This window comes from Maylandia zebra, linkage group LG10 (assembly GCF_041146795.1).
Source record: "Maylandia zebra isolate NMK-2024a linkage group LG10, Mzebra_GT3a, whole genome shotgun sequence".
NCBI classification, from domain to species: domain Eukaryota; kingdom Metazoa; phylum Chordata; class Actinopteri; order Cichliformes; family Cichlidae; genus Maylandia; species Maylandia zebra.
Window position 1 is genome coordinate 34,792,147 of NC_135176.1, and position 20,151 is coordinate 34,812,297.

Consider the following 20,151-nt stretch of genomic DNA (forward strand, 5'->3'; position numbering starts at 1 on the left):
GTTTTTTCGCCTCTTTGGTGCCGCTCTCCTTCTTCTGTTTATTGTCCTCCTGTAGCTGTAACAAAGAGGGACGAAATAACAAAAAAGAGAAACATATTTGTCAAGTAATTTTACCCCCCCCCAAAAGTGGCATTTAACATGATGATATTCTACTGCCTTCTGGGGGAGGGAAGGAACAGCGGTTTTTCTTTTGAGTTTATATTCAAGTTTTCTCCTTCTTGCCCCCTCTGGTGTACAATTTCTTCCTTTTTCCTGTTTAAAAAGAGTTCACATATTTTGTCATTTGACTGTAAGCAGTGCAAGGAGGAGATGCTCGCTTTTTGCATGACAGTCTGCCACTTCAGTCTTCCCTTTCTTTATAAGGCTGGAAAATACTTCAGACCCCTCCTCAGGCAGTAAGGGGCCTGAGGTGGGGTCTGAACTGTGGGTACCGGTATGAGGAGAGAAGGGGGACAGGACTGGATAGTGGCTTAAAGTTAGGATTTGGTTTGATTAGGTGAGCCGGTTTTTGGTTGTGTCTGCTTATGATTTGAAACAGGTCTGAAATGAGAGAAAGAGGAGTTTGTTCCTGGGGAATTATAAGACAGTGGTGTCCCGTTTTCCTTCTCATTAATCATATGAGAAGAATGAAGGCGTTTTAAAGATTTTTGAGTTGAGGTTTGTCCTTCTGCAGCTATCAGTTTTCTAAAGAACTCGTCCTCCTCATACTGCAGACTGTTTAGGAAACTTGGCTCAGAGCTGCAGAAGTTCTTGACTGTCGTACATTTGTGGTTAGTCTGATGAAACTCATTTTCAGTGTACTGACTGAAAGTGAACAGCGGGTCCTGACTCCACATCTGTGGTAAAGGGTTAGGGTGTTGAAAAAAGATCAGGGAACCAGCAATCGCCGGTTCCTTGAGATGCACTCTCCACCGTGGGACAGGATGGTGGTACCCCTGCCCCAGTTCAAAAAATTGCCCATCTTGGGTTTACTAATTAAACGGCGCATAACCACAGGGCAACAAAGACAGTTGGCATTACTTGTTCAACCAGCTATTCTTATAAACCAGTAAAAAGCGTTGGCACTAACAGCACAACTGAGTTACCTCAAAACTACAGGAAGACAATAGTCCTAATGCTTCACAAGTCTGGGCACCACATACGTACATTTCTCAAAATAAAAAAGGATAGATGAGGCTGAAAAACAGCACCAAAGACAATATGGTAAAAATTTTATTAATTACATACAGTATTTATAGTTTTTTTATTGCACTCTCAAGTTAGTTTCAAAACAAACAATAGTGCAATTAACTATACACAAATAGAAAGGTACCATGCAACATACAAACAAGCGTAATACAAAGAAAAAACGTGTAGTTTGATTTTTCTTCTTTCCTTTTCATACAGCTTGGAGCTGCCTGCAGCTGCAGTAGAAAAAGCAAAGACCTGCTTCTGAGCAGGATACAGGGCAGACTGCAATGACTTGTCAAGGCCTTCCATGGTGAGAAAAAAAAATGAAAATTAGGCTGGTTATATTGCATGGGGCAGTGTAGCAGACAGTACTGGACTATTATCTTTACAAAGCATCTACTGTCTTAAATACTACACTAAGAAGACGTGTACAGCAGGAAAATGTTAATACAAGTGGAAAGAGTTGCATATAAATTAGGGAATCTGTCCGCATTTGGTTAATTTCTTCTTGTAAAAGCTTATTAAAATACGCACATCTTTGGTCCGTGCTCAAACCCACGACTTGGTGAAACTTTGGCTTCAGAATAACCAGTGAACACAAAGGAGGAGCTACATAAGATTTACACATAAGAGCTGCTTTAGGGAGCATCTACAGCTCTGATCAGTTAAAGCAAACTTCAAATGAATATATGTATGGGTCTGAAATTAAGACATAAAAGGAGCGTTGAAACAAAATAATACTAAGACAGCATCTGTGGCCTGATTAGAAAAGTGTTTCTTTAAAGTAGGGGCACTGTTCGATGATCCACATTGCCGACTGGGGCTGAGATTTTTATATTTATATATGTATAACATAAAAGCACCTTTTTTTTCAGCAGACTACAGCTGCATTAGGATATTTGTCAACATAAGCAAAATTACACACGTAAACCGCGTACACACACACACACACACACACACACACACACACACACACACACACACACACACACACACACACACACACACACTGTGAGGTCTGCAGTTCAAAATTTGAATCTCAGAGCTTGGTGTTTTTGTCTCCCTCCAGTGGACAAATGCAGGTATGATTAGGGTTGGTTAGGGTTAGGGGGTAATAGCCAGAATTTGACGGAATAAAATGGAATAACTGGGAAAGTAAGTGTCGTAGAGGGATGAAAGTTGTGTCTACGGGGGGGTTTCGGGGTGCTCCGGACACCCTGGTGAAGACCCCATGTCGATAGCACCAACGGTTCTGGACTTGGTGTAAATGGGTCCAAATTTGACGGAATAAAAAGGTCAAAGTGGCAGATAGGAGTGTCCGATTGGGCCGATTCCACCACCACTGTACTCAGCAGGCCCTGCCGGGTCGTTAGACACGCAGCATGGCAGCGATCGGTGACATAACATGTAGCAGTTTCCCTTCACAGAAGCCTCTGCAGCAGGTTGGTACAGGAGCAGGCACCAGAAGCAGGCCTGTGGAGCACTATGTCATCTGCTCGGCCTTGCTTCAGGATGCACTGTACAATTCGATAGCAAGACCTCATGGGTTACCACAAAAAAAACAGTGTCTTTCTGCCTCTGTCGTTCTCTTTGGTTTGTTTGAGCGCTTGTTTTTTAAATACACAGCAAGTGTCTCTCTCTCTCTCTCTCTGTCACACACACACACACACACACACACACACACACACACACACAGACAGAAGCAGAGCAGCTGCTGTGCCACTGGGATTGAACAAGAGGTGCTCCCTCTGCTGGCTCAATGCGGTACAAAGTGTCAGAAGGTGTTATACCGGCGAAAATAACATCTTTCAATTGCATGTTTGGTCCACAGGATGGCGCCTAGCAAGCAAGTCCTGTACATTGCATATTAAAAGTTGTTGCAAGTGCACTCACATGTATTTTTTGTGTAAAAGAGACACACACACACACACACACACACACACACACACACACACACACACACACACACACACACACACACACACACACGCTCAATGGAGTATAAAATAAAGACCGGGGCAGTTCTCTCACTGGAGTCTCTTAGAGTGGAGGCTGCCCTTGCTAGCAAGAAGTTCTGTGTGTTTCTCTTCTCTGAGTCTTTACTGAAGAAGTGTTTTATAACATTTTCCTTAACAACTGACATGTGTTTTTTGTGTAAAAGAGAGAGAGACACACACACACACACACACACACACACACACACACACACTCACACTCAGCGGCTCAGAGATGAGGGAAAAACAACAGAAATCAGGATAGATTTTAATGTCAGGAGATGCCCTGTGATGCTGGGGCCATTGTGTAAGATTGGAATGTGTACCAGTGGCTGGTGGGTGGTCCTTGAAGGTCCCAGGAGGAGGCGGCGAGGAGGCAGCGGGTGGCTGGGCTTGAGCTGTGGATCAGGGACGTCATTAATTCTGCCTGGTGCTGCGTGTGCCCTGTGCAGCTTGGATGTCTGCCGCTGACGCTCTGTGGTTCCTGTTCTGCTGATCTCCTGGTCCACACACGGCTTCAGGGTGCACTGTACAAGCGGAGAAGAAATGCATCATTGGTTACCAAAATAAAACAGTGTCTTTCTGCCTGTGTCATTCTGTTTGGTTTCTTTGAGCGTTTGTTTCTTAAATACACAGCAAGTGTCACTCTCTCTCTCTGTCACACACACACACACACACACACACACACACACACACCAAAGCAAACACACCAAAGCGCACACACACACACACACACAGACACTGTGAGGTCTGCAGTTCAAAATTTGAATCTCAGAGCTTGGTTTTTTTGTCTCCCTCCAGTGGACAAATGCAGGTATGATTAGGGTTGCTTAGGTTAAGGGGATTTAGCCAGAGCTTGACGGAATAAAATGGAATAACTGGGAAAGTAAGTGTCGTAGAGGGATGAAAGTGGTGTCTACGTGGGGATTTTCTGCCGCTCCGCACGCGCTGGTGAAGACCCCATGTCGATAGCACCAACGGTTCTGGACTTGGTGTAAATGGGTCCAAATTTGACGGAATAAAAAGGTCAAAGTGGCAGATAGGAGTGTCCGATCGGGCCGATTCCACCACCACTGTACTCAGCAGGCCCTGCCGGGTCGTTAGACACGCAGCATGGCAGGGATCGGTGACATAACATGTAGCAGTTTCCCTTCACAGAAGCGTCTGCAGCAGGTGGGTGGAGGAGGAGGCAGCAGAACCAGGCCTTTGGAGCACTGTGTCATCTCCTGGTCCTGATGCTTTGAATCTCCCTCTCTGTCTGTCTGTCTGTCACACACACACACACACACACACACACACACACACACAGAAGCTGGTCAAGTGCTGTGCAACTGGGATTGCACCTGTCGTCCACAGGAGGGCGCCTAGCTGGGAAGTCCAGTACATTCCATATTAAAGTTGTTGCAAGTGCATTTTTTGTGTAAAAGACAGACACACACACACACACACACTGTAAGGTCTGAAGTGCAAAATTTGAATTACATTCCTTTGTATCTCTCCCTCTCTCTCTCTCTCTCTCTCTCTCTCTCTCTCTCTCTGTCAACACACACACACACACACACACACACACACACACACACAGTAAGGTCTGAAGTGCAAAATTTGAATTACATTCCTTTGTATCTCTCCCTCTCTCTCTCTCTCTCTCTCTGTCTCTCTCTCTGTCAACACACACACACACACACACACACACACTCACACACACCAAAGCACACAGACAGAAGCTGGTCACAACTGCTGTGCAACTGGGATTGAACCAGGGGGGCTCCCTCTGCTGGCTCAATGCGGTACAAAGTGTCAGAAGCTGTTAGATATCTGCTTTTGACAATCAATTGCACCTGTCATCCACAGGAGGGCGCCTAGCCGGGAAGTCCAGTACATTCCATATTAAAGTTGTTGCAAGTGCATTTTTTGTGTAAAAGACAGACACACACACACACACACACACACACACACACACACACACACACTGTAAGGTCTGAAGTGCAAAATTTGAATTACATTCCTTTGTATCTCTCCCTCTCTCTCTCTCTCTCTGTCTCTCTCTCTCTCTCTCTCTCTCTCTCTGTCAACACACACACACACACACACACACACACACACACACACACACACACACACAGTAAGGTCTGAAGTGCAAAATTTGAATTACATTCCTTTGTATCTCTCCCTCTCTCTCTCTCTCTCTCTCTGTCTCTCTGTCAACACACACACACACACACACACACACGCACACACACACGCTCAATGGAGTATAAAATAAAGACCGGGGCAGTTCTCTCACTGGAGTCTCTTAGAGTGGAGGCTGCCCTTGCTAGCAAGAAGTTCTGTGTGTTTCTCTTCTCTGAGTCTTTACTGAAGAAGTGTTTTATAACATTTTCCTTAACAACTGACATGTGTTTTTTGTGTAAAAGAGAGAGAGACACACACACACACACACACACACACACACACACACACACACACACACACACACACTCACACTCAGCGGCTCAGAGATGAGGGAAAAACAACAGAAATCAGGATAGATTTTAATGTCAGGAGATGCCCTGTGATGCTGGGGCCATTGTGTAAGATTGGAATGTGTACCAGTGGCTGGTGGGTGGTCCTTGAAGGTCCCAGGAGGAGGCGGCGAGGAGGCAGCGGGTGGCTGGGCTTGAGCTGTGGATCAGGGACGTCATTAATTCTGCCTGGTGCTGCGTGTGCCCTGTGCAGCTTGGATGTCTGCCGCTGACGCTCTGTGGTTCCTGTTCTGCTGATCTCCTGGTCCACACACGGCTTCAGGGTGCACTGTACAAGCGGAGAAGAAATGCATCATTGGTTACCAAAATAAAACAGTGTCTTTCTGCCTGTGTCATTCTGTTTGGTTTCTTTGAGCGTTTGTTTCTTAAATACACAGCAAGTGTCACTCTCTCTCTCTGTCACACACACACACACACACACACACACACCAAAGCAAACACACCAAAGCGCACACACACACACACACACACACACAGACACTGTGAGGTCTGCAGTTCAAAATTTGAATCTCAGAGCTTGGTGTTTTTGTCTCCCTCCAGTGGACAAATGCAGGTATGATTAGGGTTGCTTAGGTTAAGGGGATTTAGCCAGAGCTTGACGGAATAAAATGGAATAACTGGGAAAGTAAGTGTCGTAGAGGGATGAAAGTGGTGTCTACGTGGGGATTTTCTGCCGCTCCGCACGCGCTGGTGAAGACCCCATGTCGATAGCACCAACGGTTCTGGACTTGGTGTAAATGGGTCCAAATTTGACGGAATAAAAAGGTCAAAGTGGCAGATAGGAGTGTCCGATCGGGCCGATTCCACCACCACTGTACTCAGCAGGCCCTGCCGGGTCGTTAGACACGCAGCATGGCAGGGATCGGTGACATAACATGTAGCAGTTTCCCTTCACAGAAGCGTCTGCAGCAGGTGGGTGGAGGAGGAGGCAGCAGAACCAGGCCTTTGGAGCACTGTGTCATCTCCTGGTCCTGATGCTTTGAATCTCCCTCTCTGTCTGTCTGTCTGTCACACACACACACACACACACACACACACACACACAGAAGCTGGTCAAGTGCTGTGCAACTGGGATTGCACCTGTCGTCCACAGGAGGGCGCCTAGCTGGGAAGTCCAGTACATTCCATATTAAAGTTGTTGCAAGTGCATTTTTTGTGTAAAAGACAGACACACACACACACACACACTGTAAGGTCTGAAGTGCAAAATTTGAATTACATTCCTTTGTATCTCTCCCTCTCTCTCTCTCTCTCTCTCTCTCTCTCTCTCTCTCTGTCAACACACACACACACACACACACACACACACACACACACACAGTAAGGTCTGAAGTGCAAAATTTGAATTACATTCCTTTGTATCTCTCCCTCTCTCTCTCTCTCTCTCTCTGTCTCTCTCTCTGTCAACACACACACACACACACACACACACACTCACACACACCAAAGCACACAGACAGAAGCTGGTCACAACTGCTGTGCAACTGGGATTGAACCAGGGGGGCTCCCTCTGCTGGCTCAATGCGGTACAAAGTGTCAGAAGCTGTTAGATATCTGCTTTTGACAATCAATTGCACCTGTCATCCACAGGAGGGCGCCTAGCCGGGAAGTCCAGTACATTCCATATTAAAGTTGTTGCAAGTGCATTTTTTGTGTAAAAGACAGACACACACACACACACACACACACACACACACACACACACACACACACTGTAAGGTCTGAAGTGCAAAATTTGAATTACATTCCTTTGTATCTCTCCCTCTCTCTCTCTCTCTCTGTCTCTCTCTCTCTCTCTCTCTCTCTCTCTGTCAACACACACACACACACACACACACACACACACACACACACACACACAGTAAGGTCTGAAGTGCAAAATTTGAATTACATTCCTTTGTATCTCTCCCTCTCTCTCTCTCTCTCTCTCTGTCTCTCTGTCAACACACACACACACACACACACACACGCACACACACACGCTCAATGGAGTATAAAATAAAGACCGGGGCAGTTCTCTCACTGGAGTCTCTTAGAGTGGAGGCTGCCCTTGCTAGCAAGAAGTTCTGTGTGTTTCTCTTCTCTGAGTCTTTACTGAAGAAGTGTTTTATAACATTTTCCTTAACAACTGACATGTGTTTTTTGTGTAAAAGAGAGAGAGACACACACACACACACACACACACACACACACACACACACACACACACACACACACACTCACACTCAGCGGCTCAGAGATGAGGGAAAAACAACAGAAATCAGGATAGATTTTAATGTCAGGAGATGCCCTGTGATGCTGGGGCCATTGTGTAAGATTGGAATGTGTACCAGTGGCTGGTGGGTGGTCCTTGAAGGTCCCAGGAGGAGGCGGCGAGGAGGCAGCGGGTGGCTGGGCTTGAGCTGTGGATCAGGGACGTCATTAATTCTGCCTGGTGCTGCGTGTGCCCTGTGCAGCTTGGATGTCTGCCGCTGACGCTCTGTGGTTCCTGTTCTGCTGATCTCCTGGTCCACACACGGCTTCAGGGTGCACTGTACAAGCGGAGAAGAAATGCATCATTGGTTACCAAAATAAAACAGTGTCTTTCTGCCTGTGTCATTCTGTTTGGTTTCTTTGAGCGTTTGTTTCTTAAATACACAGCAAGTGTCACTCTCTCTCTCTGTCACACACACACACACACACACACACACACCAAAGCAAACACACCAAAGCGCACACACACACACACACACACACACAGACACTGTGAGGTCTGCAGTTCAAAATTTGAATCTCAGAGCTTGGTGTTTTTGTCTCCCTCCAGTGGACAAATGCAGGTATGATTAGGGTTGCTTAGGTTAAGGGGATTTAGCCAGAGCTTGACGGAATAAAATGGAATAACTGGGAAAGTAAGTGTCGTAGAGGGATGAAAGTGGTGTCTACGTGGGGATTTTCTGCCGCTCCGCACGCGCTGGTGAAGACCCCATGTCGATAGCACCAACGGTTCTGGACTTGGTGTAAATGGGTCCAAATTTGACGGAATAAAAAGGTCAAAGTGGCAGATAGGAGTGTCCGATCGGGCCGATTCCACCACCACTGTACTCAGCAGGCCCTGCCGGGTCGTTAGACACGCAGCATGGCAGGGATCGGTGACATAACATGTAGCAGTTTCCCTTCACAGAAGCGTCTGCAGCAGGTGGGTGGAGGAGGAGGCAGCAGAACCAGGCCTTTGGAGCACTGTGTCATCTCCTGGTCCTGATGCTTTGAATCTCCCTCTCTGTCTGTCTGTCTGTCACACACACACACACACACACACACACACACACACACACACAGAAGCTGGTCAAGTGCTGTGCAACTGGGATTGCACCTGTCGTCCACAGGAGGGCGCCTAGCTGGGAAGTCCAGTACATTCCATATTAAAGTTGTTGCAAGTGCATTTTTTGTGTAAAAGACAGACACACACACACACACACACACACACACACACACAGTAAGGTCTGAAGTGCAAAATTTGAATTACATTCCTTTGTATCTCTCCCTCTCTCTCTCTCTCTCTCTCTCTCTCTCTGTCAACACACACACACACACACACACACACACACACACAGTAAGGTCTGAAGTGCAAAATTTGAATTACATTCCTTTGTATCTCTCCCTCTCTCTCTCTCTCTCTCTCTGTCTCTCTCTCTCTCTGTCAACACACACACACACACACACACACACACACTCACACACACCAAAGCACACAGACAGAAGCTGGTCACAACTGCTGTGCAACTGGGATTGAACCAGGGGGGCTCCCTCTGCTGGCTCAATGCGGTACAAAGTGTCAGAAGCTGTTAGATATCTGCTTTTGACAATCAATTGCACCTGTCATCCACAGGAGGGCGCCTAGCCGGGAAGTCCAGTACATTCCATATTAAAGTTGTTGCAAGTGCATTTTTTGTGTAAAAGACAGACACACACACACACACACACACACACACACACTGTAAGGTCTGAAGTGCAAAATTTGAATTACATTCCTTTGTATCTCTCCCTCTCTCTCTCTCTCTCTCTCTCTCTGTCTCTCTCTCTCTCTCTCTCTCTCTCTCTGTCAACACACACACACACACACACACACACACACACACACACACACACACACACACACACACACACAGTAAGGTCTGAAGTGCAAAATTTGAATTACATTCCTTTGTATCTCTCCCTCTCTCTCTCTCTCTCTCTCTCTCTCTCTCTGTCAACACACACACACACACACACACACACACACACACACACACACACACACACACACACACACAGAGTAAGGTCTGAAGTGCAAAATTTGAATTACATTCCTTTGTATCTCTCCCTCTCTCTCTCTCTCTCTCTCTCTGTCTCTCTCTCTCTCTGTCAACACACACACACACACACACACTCACACACACCAAAGCACACAGACAGAAGCTGGTCACAACTGCTGTGCAACTGGGATTGAACCAGGGGGGCTCCCTCTGCTGGCTCAATGCGGTACAAAGTGTCAGAAGCTGTTAGATATCTGCTTTTGACAATCAATTGCACCTGTCATCCACAGGAGGGCGCCTAGCCGGGAAGTCCAGTACATTCCATATTAAAGTTGTTGCAAGTGCATTTTTTGTGTAAAAGACAGACACACACACACACACACACACACACACACACACACACACACACACACACACACTGTAAGGTCTGAAGTGCAAAATTTGAATTACATTCCTTTGTATCTCTCCCTCTCTCTCTCTCTCTCTCTCTCTCTGTCTCTCTCTCTCTCTCTCTCTCTCTGTCAACACACACACACACACACACACACACACACACACACACACACTGTAAGGTCTGAAGTGCAAAATTTGAATTACATTCCTTTGTATCTCTCCCTCTCTCTCTCTCTCTCTCTCTGTCTCTCTCTCTCTCTCTCTGTCAACACACACACACACACACACACACACACACACACACACACACACACGCTCAATGGAGTATAAAATAAAGACCGGGGCAGTTCTCTCACTGGAGTCTCTTAGAGTGGAGGCTGCCCTTGCTAGCAAGAAGTTCTGTGTGTTTCTCTTCTCTGAGTCTTTACTGAAGAAGTGTTTTATAACATTTTCCTTAACAACTGACATGTGTTTTTTGTGTAAAAGAGAGAGAGACACACACACACACACACACACACACACACACTCACACTCACACTCAGCGGCTCAGAGATGAGGGAAAAACAACAGAAATCAGGATAGATTTTAATGTCAGGAGATGCCCTGTGATGCTGGGGCCATTGTGTAAGATTGGAATGTGTACCAGTGGCTGGTGGGTGGTCCTTGAAGGTCCCGGGAGGAGGCGGCGAGGAGGCAGCGGGTGGCTGGGCTTGAGCTGTGGATCAGGGACGTCATTAATTCTGCCTGGTGCTGCGTGTGCCCTGTGCAGCTTGGATGTCTGCCGCTGACGCTCTGTGGTTCCTGTTCTGCTGATCTCCTGGTCCACACACGGCTTCAGGGTGCACTGTACAAGCGGAGAAGAAATGCATCATTGGTTACCAAAATAAAACAGTGTCTTTCTGCCTGTGTCATTCTGTTTGGTTTCTTTGAGCGTTTGTTTCTTAAATACACAGCAAGTGTCACTCTCTCTCTCTCTCTCTCTCTGTCACACACACACACACACACACACCAAAGCACACACACCAAAGCGCGCACACACACACACCAAAGCGCACACACACACACACACACACACACACACACACACACACACACACACACACACACACACACACACACACACACACACAGACACTGTGAGGTTTGCAGTGCAAAATTTGAATTTTAGTGCATGGTGATTTGTCTCCCTCCAGTGGCCCACGGCAGGTATGATGAGGCTTAAATGATAGGTTATGGGGAAAAAGCCAGGAGAGGATGGGACAAAAGTGGAATAACTGAAAAAGTAAGAGGTGTAGAGGGCTGATGTTGGTGTCTAGGTGGGGGTTTTGGTGGGTGCCGGACGCTGTGGCGAAGAAGCCACGCCGATGGCTTCTTCGGTTCTGGAGATATGGCGAATCGGACCAAAAAGGATGGGACAAAAGGGTCCCAGTCGGAGAAAGGAAGGTGCAGAGGGCCTGGGTCCACCACCACTGTACTCAGCAGGCCCTGCCGGGTCGTTAGACACGCAGCATGGCAGGGATTGGTGACATAACATGTAGCAGTTTCCCTTCACAGAAGCCTCTGCAGCAGGTTGGTACAGGAGCAGGCACCAGAAGCAGGCCTGTGGAGCACTATGTCATCTGCTCGGCCTTGCTTCAGGATGCACTGTACAATTCGATAGCAAGACCTCATGGGTTACCACAAAAAAAACAGTGTCTTTCTGCCTCTGTCGTTCTCTTTGGTTTGTTTGAGCGCTTGTTTTTTAAATACACAGCAAGTGTCTCTCTCTCTCTCTCTCTGTCTGTCTCTCTGTCACACACACACACACACACACACACACACACACAGAAGCAGAGCAGCTGCTGTGCCACTGGGATTGAACAAGAGGTGCTCCCTCTGCTGGCTCAATGCGGTACAAAGTGTCAGAAGGTGTTATACCGGCGAAAATAACATCTTTCAATTGCATGTTTGGTCCACAGGATGGCGCCTAGCAAGCAAGTCCTGTACATTGCATATTAAAAGTTGTTGCAAGTGCACTCACATGTATTTTTTGTGTAAAAGAGACACACACACACACACACACACACACACACACACACACACGCTCAATGGAGTATAAAATAAAGACCGGGGCAGTTCTCTCACTGGAGTCTCTTAGAGTGGAGGCTGCCCTTGCTAGCAAGAAGTTCTGTGTGTTTCTCTTCTCTGAGTCTTTACTGAAGAAGTGTTTTATAACATTTTCCTTAACAACTGACATGTGTTTTTTGTGTAAAAGAGAGAGAGACACACACACACACACACACACACTCACACTCACACTCAGCGGCTCAGAGATGAGGGAAAAACAACAGAAATCAGGATAGATTTTAATGTCAGGAGATGCCCTGTGATGCTGGGGCCATTGTGTAAGATTGGAATGTGTACCAGTGGCTGGTGGGTGGTCCTTGAAGGTCCCGGGAGGAGGCGGCGAGGAGGCAGCGGGTGGCTGGGCTTGAGCTGTGGATCAGGGACGTCATTAATTCTGCCTGGTGCTGCGTGTGCCCTGTGCAGCTTGGATGTCTGCCGCTGACGCTCTGTGGTTCCTGTTCTGCTGATCTCCTGGTCCACACACGGCTTCAGGGTGCACTGTACAAGGGAAGAAGAAATGCATCATTGGTTACCAAAATAAAACAGTGTCTTTCTGCCTCTGTCATTCTGTTTGGTTTCTTTGAGCGTTTGTTTCTTAAATACACAGCAAGTGTCACTCTCTCTCTCTGTCACACACACACACACACACACACACAGAAGCAGAGCAGCTGCTTTGCCACTGGGATTGAACAAGAGGTGCTCCCTCTGCTGGCTCAATGCGGTACAAAGTGTCAGAAGGTGTTATACCGGCGAAAATAACATCTTTCAATTGCATGTTTGGTCCACAGGATGGCGCCTAGCTGGCAAGTCCTGTACATTGCATATTAAAAGTTGTTGCAAGTGCACTCACATGTATTTTTTGTGTAAAAGAGACACACACACACACACACACACACACACACGCTCAATGGAGTATAAAATAAAGACCGGGGCAGTTCTCTCACTGGAGTCTCTTAGAGTGGAGGCTGCCCTTGCTAGCAAGAAGTTCTGTGTGTTTCTCTTCTCTGAGTCTTTACTGAAGAAGTGTTTTATAACATTTTCCTTAACAACTGACATGTGTTTTTTGTGTAAAAGAGAGAGAGACACACACACACACACACACACTCACACTCAGCGGCTCAGAGATGAGGGAAAAACAACAGAAATCAGGATAGATTTTAATGTCAGGAGATGCCCTGTGATGCTGGGGCCATTGTGTAAGATTGGAATGTGTACCAGTGGCTGGTGGGTGGTCCTTGAAGGTCCCGGGAGGAGGCGGCGAGGAGGCAGCGGGTGGCTGGGCTTGAGCTGTGGATCAGGGACGTCATTAATTCTGCCTGGTGCTGCGTGTGCCCTGTGCAGCTTGGATGTCTGCCGCTGACGCTCTGTGGTTCCTGTTCTGCTGATCTCCTGGTCCACACACGGCTTCAGGGTGCACTGTACAAGCGGAGAAGAAATGCATCATTGGTTACCAAAATAAAACAGTGTCTTTCTGCCTGTGTCATTCTGTTTGGTTTCTTTGAGCGTTTGTTTCTTAAATACACAGCAAGTGTCACTCTCTCTCTCTCTGTCACACACACACACACACACACACCAAAGCACACACACCAAAGCACACACACACACACACACACACACACACACACACACACACACACACACTGTGTATCATCACTGATTTCTATAATCCACATAATCCAGATTCGATTTGGTGCAATTTTTACTCAGAAAGTGAGAGATCTTATAATTCTGATCATTTATCAGTACTGACACTAAACTTTATCAGAGATGTGACCATCACAGCACATGCCATTGTGTCAAAGTAACTGAGAATAAAAAAATAAAAAAATAAAAACATAAAGGAGATTTTCCTGGCATGGATTTTATAGCAGATAACCTTAAAAATATTCTGCAATTATACCTAATTTGAAAAAGTTTACATTTCTTCAGTATTAAACAGCAGAAATTAAGCTTTATTATCCGACGTCATTTACAAAGGAAAGAAAAGACAGCGGCCGCCAGCGCTGTAAACAACCGTAGACTGATGGGTAATAAGCGAATGAGTAATGCAGAAAACACATGTTTGAGATGGGAAACTTTTCTTGAAGTTTCTCTCACAGTTCACGCACAGCTGTGGGTTTTATCGTGTTGGAAGCAAAACAGCAAAAGTAAGAAGGAATTAAGGATGATATTAGCCCCCACGCCGACTAAGCTAATTCTGATGCGTCGGTCCGCTCTGTTTACGTTTTCGTGTGGAATGCGTTTCCTGCTCTCATTTGCTGGTTGTTGTTGAAATAGTTTTGTGAGCTTTAACCTGAGATTCTGGCGTTTCTGGTAAAACACATTTATATTCATTCAATTCAGGATTTAATGAATCGATATCGCTTCATTCAAGCTACTCACCCGTCTCTATCCACCTCCACGTCCAGCTCGACCACGGACAGAGGTCCCGCCCCGACTATCTCTGATTGGTTTAGACCACGAAGGGGAATGACGTGTGTCTGTTGTTGAACACATGGACGTCTGTCGCTTGGCGAGCGATCGGGTGGTTTAGCGAGTGTCAGCCTCTTAAGTTTAAGACAAGCCCGGCTGCTTTTTAAGCGACGCGGCGCTAGCTACCCAGCTAGCTCAGTACACAGGAACTACTTCCGGTAGTTATACAAAATAAAAGCGTCCCCCATTATAATCCGCTATAATGCCATACTTCCGCTGCGCGCGCCGTTGATATATACCTTGGCTTTACATTAATTGTGAGAAAACAAAACAAACAAATAACTCACCGTTGAGTCGATTGTGAGGTAGTGTAAAGACGAATGAATCGGCTGGGTTATTGCACGCTGTCAACTGGTCTGTAGTGTAGGATTTGTCGATATCTGACAAGTAGGCCAACCACAGGGACACAGCGGCCGCCTCCATTACTCCCGACATACCACTAGAGTGAGCCAGCACACCACAAATGAAGTTTTCTTGTTCTCCATTCATTTCAATGGGAAAAAACTTGCATTAAAATATTCATATTTAAAAAACTATAGAAGTAATAAACACCAAAAGTCATAGCAACTCATTCCAGCTCCAGCCGCACACAATGATATATCATATGTGAACCTTGTCTCAAAACTGTGGGGCGAGTTAAGGTCCAAAATAAACACCAAAAGTCATAGCAATTAGATGGAGTCATTGCTTTGGCAATGACTCCATCTAATGGTTAAATTTCTGAACTGCAGGCTCAGTAAGTAAGTAAGTAAGTAAGTAAGTAAACTTTATTTATTAAGCGCTTTTCACAGACAGACATTCACAAAGCAGCAGTGATGAGACGCAGGTCTTGCGTCCATGACTGCCCTCGCGAGTTAAAGACAGCTGCAGTGTTTGTGTTTTCTAACTCAGGTGTCTCAGCTGAAGAACTGCGGGGTGATTTTAAGAAATCCCCTGTCAATTGGTTATGAGCAAAAATTGTTTCTATAAAATAAAAATTAAAAAAACAAAAAAAACCCCAGTTTCAACCGTAACGTGAAGTACACATTTTATTATTTTTTTCCTTTTAGTGAAAGGAAACAGCCGTCGCCGGTATGCTAGTGCGCACGCTCCACCCCCTCCTACGCCTCTTTTCCCCCCTTCTTTTTGCTTTGTGAATAAACAGAAATGTGACTTTTGCTTCATAAACAGTTTGACAAACAAGTGGTGCCTGCAGGGTGTATATTCATGGTATAACCGGCATAAACACAGCCTCACTTCGTGTGTGATTGTGCAGGAAATACAACTGTGCGCTCAGCTTCGAAAAAGGACCGCATCTATCCATTTATCCTCATACCTCACCTCTATGTATGTGCTCTCTTTGAGCGCAGGTGCGGCTCTTTGCTGTGACACATCTCTAATGTAGTCTAGACGCTCCGGCGCCAGGGGTCATCGGGTGACACACACACACACACACAAACAACAAGTAACACAACATGGACCATGAACTCTGCGTGACTCAACTATACCAAGACAGTTCACCTATTACGAGCCTTTAAAGTAAGCTTATTGCTAAATAGTCTTGATATTTAATCAACAGGTAAGGTAACACCTGATTCTGTTCACATGGACGGAGTTTTTTCAGTGCTAAATAGTCTGCACATCCCGGCTCTTATTATTTATTTTGCTGCGTTATTTTGCAAAATTATCTAATCTAAAAATAAACTACATAAATGAGTGCGATGCAATATTTTGCTCTTGGTGTTTTCAGTCCTTTATGTCCATCTTATGTGTCCTTTTTTTCTGTTATCAATCAACCAACCGATCATTCGATTAAAGGCCTGTCAACGGGCTTCGTAAAGGTTCTTTTAAGGTCACCAGAAAGCTACATAAAGACTGCACCTGCACCAAAGTTCTTTTTTTTTTCTCTCTATCTCCGAACATTGTTGCATTTTAAAACCATCTTCAGTGAGCTATAAATAGGTCACAAGTGAAACACTAAAGTGGCTAACCTTTCTGTGGAATTAAATAGATTTCTAAAAATGTGCCCATAGTGTCAGTACAGGATTGTGAACATCGCAACGCAAAGTTTTTGATTTCTCTCAAAACATATATTTCTTTTCATGTTGAACAGATAATATCTTTAATTTGAGTCAAAGTGATTTGCACTTGAACACGCCCACCAGAAATAGACCGGGACCCATTTTTATTCTGCATGGCTGCTGGAAACATCATGTCACATCTTTGATTAATTTCATCTGAAAATAAACGTAAGTAAAGCCAAGTGTGTTACAAAAGCTTTTATAATTTGTATTGCCAAAATCGCAGAAAATAACCCCATTTAAGCTGGGTCGACAGCCACCCCTAATTTTTGCATGATTGTAGCTGCTAGCTATAAGCTAGCTAGCTATCCTGCGCAACGTTAGAACTGGTTACCAGAAACCGACCATCACAGTCGGGAATAAAAGTTAGTATACTGGTAAAACACGGCTTTTTGCCTAACTAGCTAGCGTTACCACGATGCATCGGTGGTGGATAAAGCTAGCTAGCATAAGTTCATAGTTCATAACATTCATAGTATAACTCCGTGCTCCGCTTCGTTTGAATTTTTCTGGTGAGCTCGCGGTTTCTAGACACAAGCTTGTGTTTGTGCGCGCACGTTTGTCTCTCTTCATATAAATATCTGTGTGTTATGTGTGTGTACACCGAGGGCAAAAGATAATTATTAATGTGCATGATTTAGAGACAGAAATAACAAGCCAGCATATAAGATCAATGACATAAGACTAATTCCTTCAATTGACTTTCAGGCGCGGCTCGGAAAAATGTGCATTTTCTGAAGAAATTTTAATTTTAACAGCAAAAAATTGACCCTATGCCAAACTTAGTCGCTAATGGCTGGTCTGTAGACTGTTTGGTATGTCATGTTACGTATTTCTTGGTTTTTCTATGTAATGTGTTTTATAGAGAAGTAACATTATTCTTTTTTTCTGTATGCTTTCAGAACCACAGATCGCTCCATCCATTCCATGGCTGAAGCATACATTTTCATTTAATCTGAACAGGTATCATTTTGCATTTACACTGCACATCCTTTTTAAACATTTCATAATAATCTAGACTCTCCCTCATTATCCTCTCATTCACCTTGCTGATGTGTTGAGGACTTGATAAAAGAATACATGGTATGTCCATATCTGTTCTGTCTCTACATGAGATGCAGTCTCTTGATGTAAATTTGACAACTCTGCTATTAAATGCAGTGATTAATGTAGGACAGCAACGATTAATCAACTCATCAAGTTAATATCTTAGGGTTCTGTATTGTTTTCTTTTTTTTTCTTGGGCTTTGTGGAACATTTATGAAAATGTTCCACCATTGATTTAATTTAATGATTATGCAATTCACAATCTGATTAGTCAAATAATTGTTCTAATAGTCTGTGACCAAACAACTATCAAAATAGTAGTTTATTATGGTCAAAGATTTATCAGGTGTGCCAGACTTCAGTTCTTCACTTGTACATTTTGTTCCATATTTTACCTCAAGATATCCCAGAAAGATGAAGCTGAGGAAGAGCTGCAGAGTACCACCATGGCACTCTTCGTCTTCAGGGACAACTCAAGCCTCCTACATCAGCCTCGAGACATCGGGATAATCATTGATGGTGTGGAAGTCCTGAATGAGTTGCCTTCTGTGGCAGCTGGAGTGGCAATGGTCTTTGGACTCTGTTATGCTCTTAATATGGAATATCCACGAGGATTCAGGTTCACCTTTGAGGCTCTTCAAAAGATTATGATGGAGCTTGACTTTAACAAGATGACCTCTAAGATTCGCAAACTTAATTGTGAACTTAACACTGCACAGTAGTGTGTTTGCATGCATGTGTGCATGTGTATGTGCACATGCATGTGCATGTGTGCTTGGTTATTTTGCTTGGTTGGCCTGCAGTGGTATTCTACATTCAAAATTTATAAGAACACCCATTTGAAAGGGAGATTTAAGTTGATTTCATTGATACATGTGTAGATTTTTTTTTTTTACATTGTACAGGCACAGTGCACATATAAACATTTTTGAGTACTTGCAAATTGGTTTAAAAATAGTTTTTATAATGGTTTTATGCCAGTTTTAGACAGGTTGCAGGTTTTATACTGGTTTTCAAAAGATTGCAGGTTTTATACTGGTTTTCAAAAGATTGCAGGTTTTATAAAACAAACATTTCTCTAATCATTTCTGCCGTAGCACTAAATCTGTATATTACTAATCCTCTCTATTGATTATAGTTAAAATGGTTTGGAACAATAAATAATTTTGAAATAATTGGTTGGCCAACTGTCTTGTTTTTTATAGGAAATGCAGAGCATTTTTGAACTGAAATGAAATGTAAAAAATATAGTTTGAATATATGTAAATCAATTACCTGGCTTCAACACAAACATATTAGTTCATGTTAATTTGGTTCGATGTGAATACATTAGGTTGGTTAAATTTCAATATATTAGCTTGGTTCAATAATTAAAATATGGTTCTATGTAAAAAAATCAATTTGGATCAATGCAAAATTTAAAGTTTCAGTCAAGTCTAGTAATATTGTTTATATCAACATAAAAGTATCAGGTCATATCAAGTGACTCAATTTGGATTCTATAAAGCCAAATATTTTGGATGTGACAATTGGACATCATTTTTTTTAATTTGAATAGGGTTATTTTTTTTTACAGTGTAGTTTATTTCTCACAGTTTTTTAAAAATTCTCTTGCTTTATGGTTCTTAGCGCTGTTACCAGTCTTTGCATTTATCATCGTTTTTTCTCTTTTTTCTTTCATGTTACACAAACATGATTACATATTGCATATGAATCAAGGTTGCGCAGAGGTGGTTGCATTTCCCAGACAATCATGCAAAATATATACATTTCTTTTTTAAAAAATGACATGGTGCGACAGGACTGTAGCACAGTAATACAGCAACATCAGAGGCAAATTCCATTCAAGTTTTGCAAGCCTAGCTTTGAACTTTATTTAAATAAACGGCAGTGACTCGTTATGACAAGGATCATTCTTAATCTCACTCAAACCATGCTGAACGGCTCTAACCCAATTAGGAACATAGGGTTGTTTTTTTTGTTTTTTTTAAAAAGAAAAGAAAAACATAACTGAACACAACAGTATGTCAGTGCAGTGACTAATCAGGCAGTACAGTTTCAGGAACCGTTTTAACTGAGGCAGGATGGCATTTTGGTTTTTAAATGGGCATTTAAA

At 44.1% G+C, this 20,151-nt stretch overlaps 1 long non-coding RNA gene across 1 annotated transcript; it reads left to right on the top strand.

The window, feature by feature from the left end:
- Positions 1–16,922: 16,922 nt before the first annotated feature.
- LOC143420705 (uncharacterized) lies at positions 16,923–19,210 on the top strand. The gene is made up of 3 exons (XR_013100434.1): positions 16,923–17,156; positions 17,891–17,951; positions 18,437–19,210. It is a non-coding gene; the product is annotated as an uncharacterized LOC143420705 (long non-coding RNA).
- Positions 19,211–20,151: the final 941 nt, after the last annotated feature.